The sequence below is a fragment of the Panthera uncia genome (genome assembly GCF_023721935.1).
Source record: "Panthera uncia isolate 11264 chromosome C1 unlocalized genomic scaffold, Puncia_PCG_1.0 HiC_scaffold_3, whole genome shotgun sequence".
NCBI classification, from domain to species: Eukaryota; Metazoa; Chordata; class Mammalia; order Carnivora; family Felidae; genus Panthera; species Panthera uncia.
Window position 1 is genome coordinate 64,984,141 of NW_026057584.1, and position 8,598 is coordinate 64,992,738.

Genomic DNA, 8,598 nt, shown 5'->3' on the forward strand with positions numbered 1-8,598 from the left:
GCATGAGAGATCCATACTGGGGTGAGAAATCCCCATATTTGGCTTTGAAAACAAGAGACACTCAACTTCAAGAGTTCTTATCATCAGTGGAGCTTACCACTTGGAACTTTAAAAATCAGTAGACTCAGCTCTGAAAGAGCTGAGGGCACTAGGAAACTGAGTCCTGACCCTTAATGAGACAGCACAATAAACAGCCCCAATGAGATACAGCATATAGTTTGAAAAATACCTGGGGTATACGGGAGGGAGATTGTTTACTAATTTCAGAGGGTGTACTGGAGGGGGAAAGATCTTTGTGAGTCTCACCTAAGAACAAAAGAGCTGGCAATCACCATTTCCCTCCCCTGCCCCAGCCTAAATACATAAATACCTGTGGGAACCAGTGCAGATCCAAAGCTCTCCATCTAACTTGCTAACAGCACACCTCACCTCTATGAACTTACATGCATTTGCCCCCTCCAACCCTGTGGGCCTCCACAGGAGTTTTCCCAGACAGCAGCAGGCCCCCTCCCACAGCAAGCAGCATAGACCTTGCTAACACCACATGCCTCATGTTCTCCTGCAAACCTGCACACTCCAATATATCCTTGGCCAGAGTCTATCTAAAGGTGTGCCACATCCTGATAGTGGGCCAGCAGCCCTGACAGGGGCCAGCACCACACCAAAGTAATTCTTGTCCCAAGGAGAGAGGAAGATAATCACACTCATCTGTCCCACTGCAGTATCAGCAATGAGCTGGGGCAGACATCAGGTCTAACTGTAGACCCCAATCACCAATGAGAGCTTCTCAGAGACTAAAACAAAAAAAATGCCTACAGTTCCATGCTACAACATGACGTGACACAAGTGAAGGTGTGTCAACTGAAGGTGGCTCCAGACTAACCCAATAACACCACAGGGACCAAACTCTGCCCACAACCGGCAGACAACTACATTGAAGGAAAAAGGGGTTTGACCACAAGAGTAGGGTGCACACAACACACACAGGAGACACTTCTAAAGCACCAGGTTCTGGTAAATGGGGGACATTGCACAGCAGGACACTATAGGACCTCTTTTTCATAAGGCCACCACTTTCAAGAGCAGGAGATACTGCTGACTTTCCTATCACATAGAAGCAGACACAGAGAGTTACACAAAATGGATATATCCCAAATTAAAGAACAGGACAAAATCACAGCAAAAGTGCTTTAGAAAATGGGTATAAGTAATATTTCTGATAAATAATTTATAGAAATGGTCAAAGATACTCACTGGATATCAGAAAAGAGCAGAGAACCTCAATGAGACCCTCAACAAAGAGAGAGAAAACATAAAAAAAAGAACCAATCAGAGATGAAGAACTCAGTAAGTGAAATTAAAAATACATTAGATGGGGGTGCCTGGGTCACTCAGTCAGTTAATCATCCATCTCTTGATTTCGGCTCAGGTCATGATCTTGCAGTTTGTGGGGTTGAGCCCTGAATTAGGCTCCATGTTAAAAGTGTGGAGCCTGCTTGGGATCCTCTCTCTCCCTGTCTGCCCCTCCCTTGCTCATGCTCTCTTTCTCTCTGTCTCTCAAACTAAATCAAAATTTAAAAAAATACCTTAGATGGAATAAATAGTAGAATGGAGGAAGCAGAAGAATAGATCAGCCACTGGCAGGACAGAGTAATGGAAAGTAATCAAGCTGAACAGGAGAGAGAAAAATAATAATAAATCAAAATAGACTAAGGGAACTCAGCGACACCATCAAGTGTAATAATATTTGCATCAAAGGGAGAACACAAGAAAAAGAGGGAAAATGTATTTGAAGAAATAATAGCTAAAAATTAACTGAATCTGGGGAAGGAAACAGAAATCCAGATCTAGAAAGCACAGAGAGCCCCCAACAAAATCAACTGAAGGAAGCCCACACCAAGACGCATAGTAATTAAAATGGAAAAGAATAGTGATAGAGAATTTTAAAAGCAGCAAGAAGAAACAAAACAAAACAGTTACTCGTGAGTGAAACTGCCTAAGGCTATCAGCTGATTTTTCAGCAGAAACTTTGTAGGCAAGAAAAGAGGGCCATGATATAATAAAAGTGCAGAAAGAAAAAGAAAAGAAAAGAAAAGAAAAACTGCAACCCAAATTCTCTATCCAGCAAGGCCAAAGAGTATCCCAGAGAAACAAACATTAAGGAATTCATCGTTACTAAACAAGTCTTGCAATAAATGTTAAAGGGTATTCTGTGAGTGGAAAGGAAAGACCATAAGCAGGAGTAAGAAAGTAGGAACCACAAAAGCAGTAAAATTACGTACATCTATAAAAAAAAATCAAAAACATGGGAGGGGGGCAGGAGAGCGGTAAAGAATGAGTTCAAACTTAAGTGAAAATCCACTTAATATACATTGCTATATGAGTAAGATGTTATAAATAAAACTAATGGTAACTACAGATCAAAAATTAATAGTAGATATGCAAAAAATAAAGAGAAAGTAATCCAAGTATGTCACTAAAGAAATCTAGCAAACTGTGATAAAAGAGAGCAACAGAAGAAAGGAACAAGGAACTATAAACATAAGGATAAAACAAATAACAAAATGCCAATAAATACATATTTGTCAATAATTACTTTGAATGTAAATAACTAAATGCTCCAATAAAGAGACATAAGATGATGGGGCACCTGGGTGGTTCAGTCAGCTAAGCCTCTGACTTCAACTAAGGTCATGATCTCATGGTTAGTGGGTTTGAGCCCCATGTCAGGCTCTGTGCTGACAGCTCAGAGCCTGAAGCTTGATTCAGAGTCTGTGTCTCCTTCTCTCTGCCCCTCCTCCACTCACATTCTGTTTCTCTCTCTTTCACTCTCTCTCAAAATTAAATGAACATTTAAAAAATCAAAGAGACATAGGATGACAGAATGGATTAAAAAAAAAAAAAGATCCAGCTGTATATACTGCCTACAAGAGACTCATTTCAGTACTAAAGACAAATCTGATCAAAAGTGAACAGATGAAAAAACATTTATCAAACAATGGAAGTTAAAAAAAAATCCAGGGTACCAACACTTATATTGGACAAAACACACTTTAAAACAGACTGTAACAGGAGACAAAGAAAGACACTATATAAAAATAAAGGCAATATTCCAACAAGAATATATGACAATTGTAAATATTTATGTGTCCTAAATGGGAGTACCCAAATACATAAAACACCTAATAACAAATATAAATGAAGTAATTAACATTAATGCAATAATAGTACGAGAGTTTAACACCCCACTTTTATCAATGGATAGATCATCCAGATGAAAGTCAACAATGAAATAGTACTGGATGAGATGGATGTAACAGATATACTCAGAAAATCCCATCCTAAAACAGCAGAAAATGCATTTTTTTCAAATGGACATGGAACCTTACCCAGAAGTGATCATGTGTTAGACCACAAAATAAGTCTCAAGAAATTCAATACAATGCAATCATACAATGTATCTTCCCCTACCACAGAGATATAAAACTAGAAATCAAACATGGGAAAAAATCTGGAAAGAATACAAATATATGGAGGTTAAATAACATGCTACTAAACAATGAATGGATCAGCCAAGAAATCAAAGAAAAAATTTAAAAAAATACATGGAGACAAAGGAAAATGAAAACACAATAGTCCAAAATCTTTGGATGCAGCAAAATCTATTATAAGAGGGAAGTTTATAGCAGTACAGGCATATATTAAAAAGGCAGAAAATTCTCAAATAAATAACCTAATCTTACATCTTGTTGAGCTACAAAAAGGACAAACCAAACCCAAAACCAGTAGAAGGAAATAATAAAGATTAGAGAAAAATAAAACAGACTTAAAAAAGAGAGAAAGATCAATGAAGCCAGCAGCTGATCTTTTGAAAAGATCACCAAAATTAATAAACCTTTAGTCAGATATGAAAGAGAAAGAGAGAGAAACATTCAAAGAAAATCAGAAATGAAAGAGGAGAGACACAGAAATACAAAGGATTTTAAGAGAACATTATGAAAAACTGTATGTCAACAAATTGGAAAACCTAGAAGGAATGGATAAATTCCTAGAAACAAATAACCCCCTAAAACTGAATCAGGAAGAAATAGAAAATTCCAACACACCAATTATCAGCAATGAAATTGAAATAGCAATCAAAAAACTCCCAACAAACAAAAGTCCAGGACCACATGGCTTCACAGGTGAATTTCACCAAACTTTTAAGAGAGTTAATATCTATTTTTCTTAAATTATTCCAAAACATAGAAGAGGAAGAAAAACTTCCAAATTCATTAAGTAGTCCATGGTTACCCAGATACCAAACGCCCATAAAGACACCACAAAAAAAGACCTACAGGCCAATATCTGCAGAACACAGATAAAAAAATTCTCAACAAAATATTGATAACCCCAATTCAATATTACAAAAATCATTCACCACAATCAGGTGGGATTTATTCCAAGATACAAGTTCAATATTTGCAAATCAACCAATGTGATGCATCACATCAACAAGAGATAGGAAAAGAAACATATGATCATCTCAACAGATGCAGAAAAATCATTTGACAAAGTAGAACTGCCAGTCATGACAAAAACACTCAACAAAATAGGTTTAGAAGGAACAGCTAACATCATACACAATGATGAAAACTGAAAGCATTTCCTTTAAGATCATAAACAAGATAAGGATGACCACTCTCACCACTTTTATGCAAAATAGTACTGGAAGTCCTAGCCACAGCACTCAGATAAGAAAAAGAAATAAAAGGCATCTGGATTGGTAAGAAAGTAGGAAAATTTTCATGATTTGCAGATCACATGACACCGCATACAGAAAACCCTAAGACTCCACCAAAAATATGCTAGAACTGATAAATGAATTCTGTAAGGTCACAGGATATAAAACTAATGTACAGAAATCGGTTGCATATCTATACACTAGTAGTAATGAGGTAGCTGAAAGAGAAATTAAGAAAACAATCTCCTTTACAATTGTACCAAAAATAATAAAATATCTAGGAATAGCTTAACCAAGCAGATGGAAGATCTATACTCTGAAAGCCATAAAACACTGATGAAAGAAATTGAAGGTGACACAAAGAAATGAAAAGACATTCATTCCATGCCCATAGATTTAAAGAACAAATGTTGTTAGAATTTCTGTTCTACCCAAAGCAATGAACAGATTGAGTGCAATCCCTATCAAAATACCATAGCATTTTTCACAAACTAGAACAAATAATCCTAAAATTTGTATGGAACCACAAAAGATCCTGAATAACCTAAACAATTCTGAAAAAGAAGAACAAAACTGAAGGTGCTCCAATCTCAGATATCAAAATATATAACAAAACTGTAGTAATCCAAACAGTATGGTACTAGCACAAAAATAGACACATAGATCAATAGAACAGAATAGAAAGCCCAGAAATAAACCCATGACTATATAGTCAATTATCTTTGACAAAGCAAAAAAGAATATCCGGTGGGAAAAAGACAGTCACATCAACAAATGGCTTTGGGAAAATTGGACAGCTACATGCAACAGAATGAAACTGGACCACTTTCTCACATAACATACAAAAATAAACTCAAAATGGATTAAAGGCATAAATGTGAGACCCTGAAACCATAAAAATCCTATAGAAGAGCACAGGCAATAATGTTTCTGACATTGGCCACAGCAAACATTTTTCTAGATATATCTCCTGAGGCAAGGGAAACAAAGGCAAAAATAAACTATTGGTTCTGTAACAAAATAAAAAGCTTCTGCACAACAAAAGAAACAGTCAACAAAACTAAAAGACAACAGATATAATGGGAGAAGATATTTGCAAATGACATACCAAATAAAGGGTTAGTGTCCAAAATACATAAAGAACTGATATAATTCAACACACACACACACACACACACACACACACACACACACACACAAAAGAATCCATTTAAAAATTGAGAAGATAAGAACAGACATATCTCCAGAGAAGACAAATGGTCAACAGACACATGAAAACTTGCTCAACATCACTCATCATCAGGGAAATACAAATCAAAATGACAATGAGATATCAACTGACACCTGTCAGAATGGCTAACATCAAAAATACAAGGAACAACAAGTGTTGGTGAAGCTGTGGAGAAAAAGAAACCCTCATTTACTGTTGGTGGGAATGCAAAATGGTATAGTCACTATGGAAAACAGTATGGAGTTTCTTCAAAAAATAAAAAATGGAATTACCATATGAGCCTGTATTCCACTACTGGGTGTTTAACAAAAAATATGAAAACAATAATTTGAAAAGATATATGCATCCCTATATTTATTGCAGCATTTTTTACAGTAGCCAAATTATGGAAAGAACCCATGTGTCCACTGATAGATGGATAAAAAAGATGTATTATATATATAATATATATATACAAAATCTATAATATATATAGATGTGTTATATACATATAATTATCCATAAAAATATTTGTCAGCCATAAAAATAAAATCTTGCCATTTGCAAAAACATGGAAAGTGCTACAGAGTGTAATGTTAAGTGAAATAAATCATTCAAAGACAAACATCATATGATTTCACTCATACATGAAACTTAAGAAAAAAACCCCAAATGAACAAAGGAGAAAAAGGGGGGGGGGGCAAATCAAGAAACACTCTTAACCATAGAAAGCAAACTGATAGTTAACAGAGGGGAGGTGGGCAGAGGTGGAGGGGAATGGGTTAAATAGATGACGGGGATTAAGGAGTGCTCTTGTTGTGATGAGCACCAGGTGATGTATGGAAGTGTTGAATCACTATATTGTACACCTGAAACTAATATTACACTGTATGTTGCCTATACTTGAATTAAAATGATAATAAAGTAATTAAATTACTTCCTTATGGGCAGTTTCCTAGTGTTTTGTTGACACTGAAATAGAACACATTTATTTTGCATGTGATTACTGTATTAACATGAAACTACCTGGAGACTGTACTTCCCTTTGCTTCCTCGTAACTTTAATGTCCACTTGCACTTCAATCCTAGAAGATCATAAGTATCAAATTCTCCTAAAGTTGCACCCAGCTGGAAAATATGTACTTTATGAGGATGATAACATTATTTAACAGCACTGTATTCTCAGTTATGTGTCTCATAGGACTATAACTTTGAGACCTATAGTACACTAGATGTATAATATTGTAAAAGTTGTCTTCCATAGAAATTTCTAAACAATACCCTTGATTTATTGATGTTATGAAAAGAGAATACTCACATCCCCATCAATTTGATGACTAAAACATTAATTATAACCAAAATATGAACAAAGTCTATGTTAAAAAATTGTGATTATGTAATTATCAATCAATATATAATCTAACTCAGTGTAAGACAAAAAAAAATGTAAGATTTGTAGGCTCTGAAAATTCTCTAGTGAACCATTTAAAAATTGAAGCATGAAGACACTATAGATCCCCAGGGGAAATTCACAGGAAGAGGACAGTGAAAAAATAAGATAAAAAAGTGAACTTAAAAATATTCTTCATAGTTACCGTTGGACAAAATGTATTTTTAAATTGCAAGAAATTATCACAGCTAATCTAAATAATGAACAGGTAAATGCCATCTTTTATCATTCACATGTTCTTTTTTCCAAGTGATGACAGATCATCTTCTCTTAAAGCAATATGTGATTATATACACTGATATCACTGTTCTCTTACAAAGGAAGACAAACAACAAGAAAGACAGATATAACTCCTACTAAATTTTGGTGACAATTGGATTCTGAAGAATAACTGTCTATTCTAATTTTTCTTAAAAATCACTTTTCAAATTGGTGAAATTAATTCTATTTATGGAAAGGGGAATGGTGTTATCGAATGTGGCCCCTACAGATGATGAGTGACTTCTAATACAACATTTTATGGCAGAACCCAGAGCAAACCAAAGTGGTACTTGGTCCCACGTTGGTAAGTGGGGAGAAAAAGTCTTTATGATAGGTCAGGGAGGCCGAACAACATAGTTCTATTTATCATACAGCAATGTGACCGTTATGTACATAGCCAATCAAGATAATTCTGCTAATTAGATATTAGAATTTAATCTAGTGATTGGGCTAGTCAGCTAATCTGCAGAATAAGCATGGACAGAAGGTACTAACTCATTCAATAGATTTGCTTCATGCTTCATCTATAGGCCATGAGAGATGCAGTGCTTATCTCAAGCAGCAAGAGGGGCCCTGCCAAGCTCTTTCAAGGGAACCACACTTAGCATCTCAGCAACAAGCAGCCATAGTTTTAAACCATGCCTGTGAAGATCTGTGGTTTATCTTGATTTATTTTGTGTAACCATTAGCAGGATATTCCTAAGGTACAAGAACAGCTTAAGACAGGTCATTTTCTGGGTCTGAGAACACTCAAAAACTTTCTGTATCAATTAATAGTAATTGCTTCTTTTCTTTTGCCATTTCAGTTTACAAAAGGTTTCACAGGAACGTACTACTTTCAGAGAGCAAGAGAAACCTGTATTATAAGTGATTGTTTCATGGATTTCTGTGTGCTCTTGAAGTTTACTGAGATGAAAGATCTCACAGTAAGTTTCAAACAGAAATTAAGTTTAA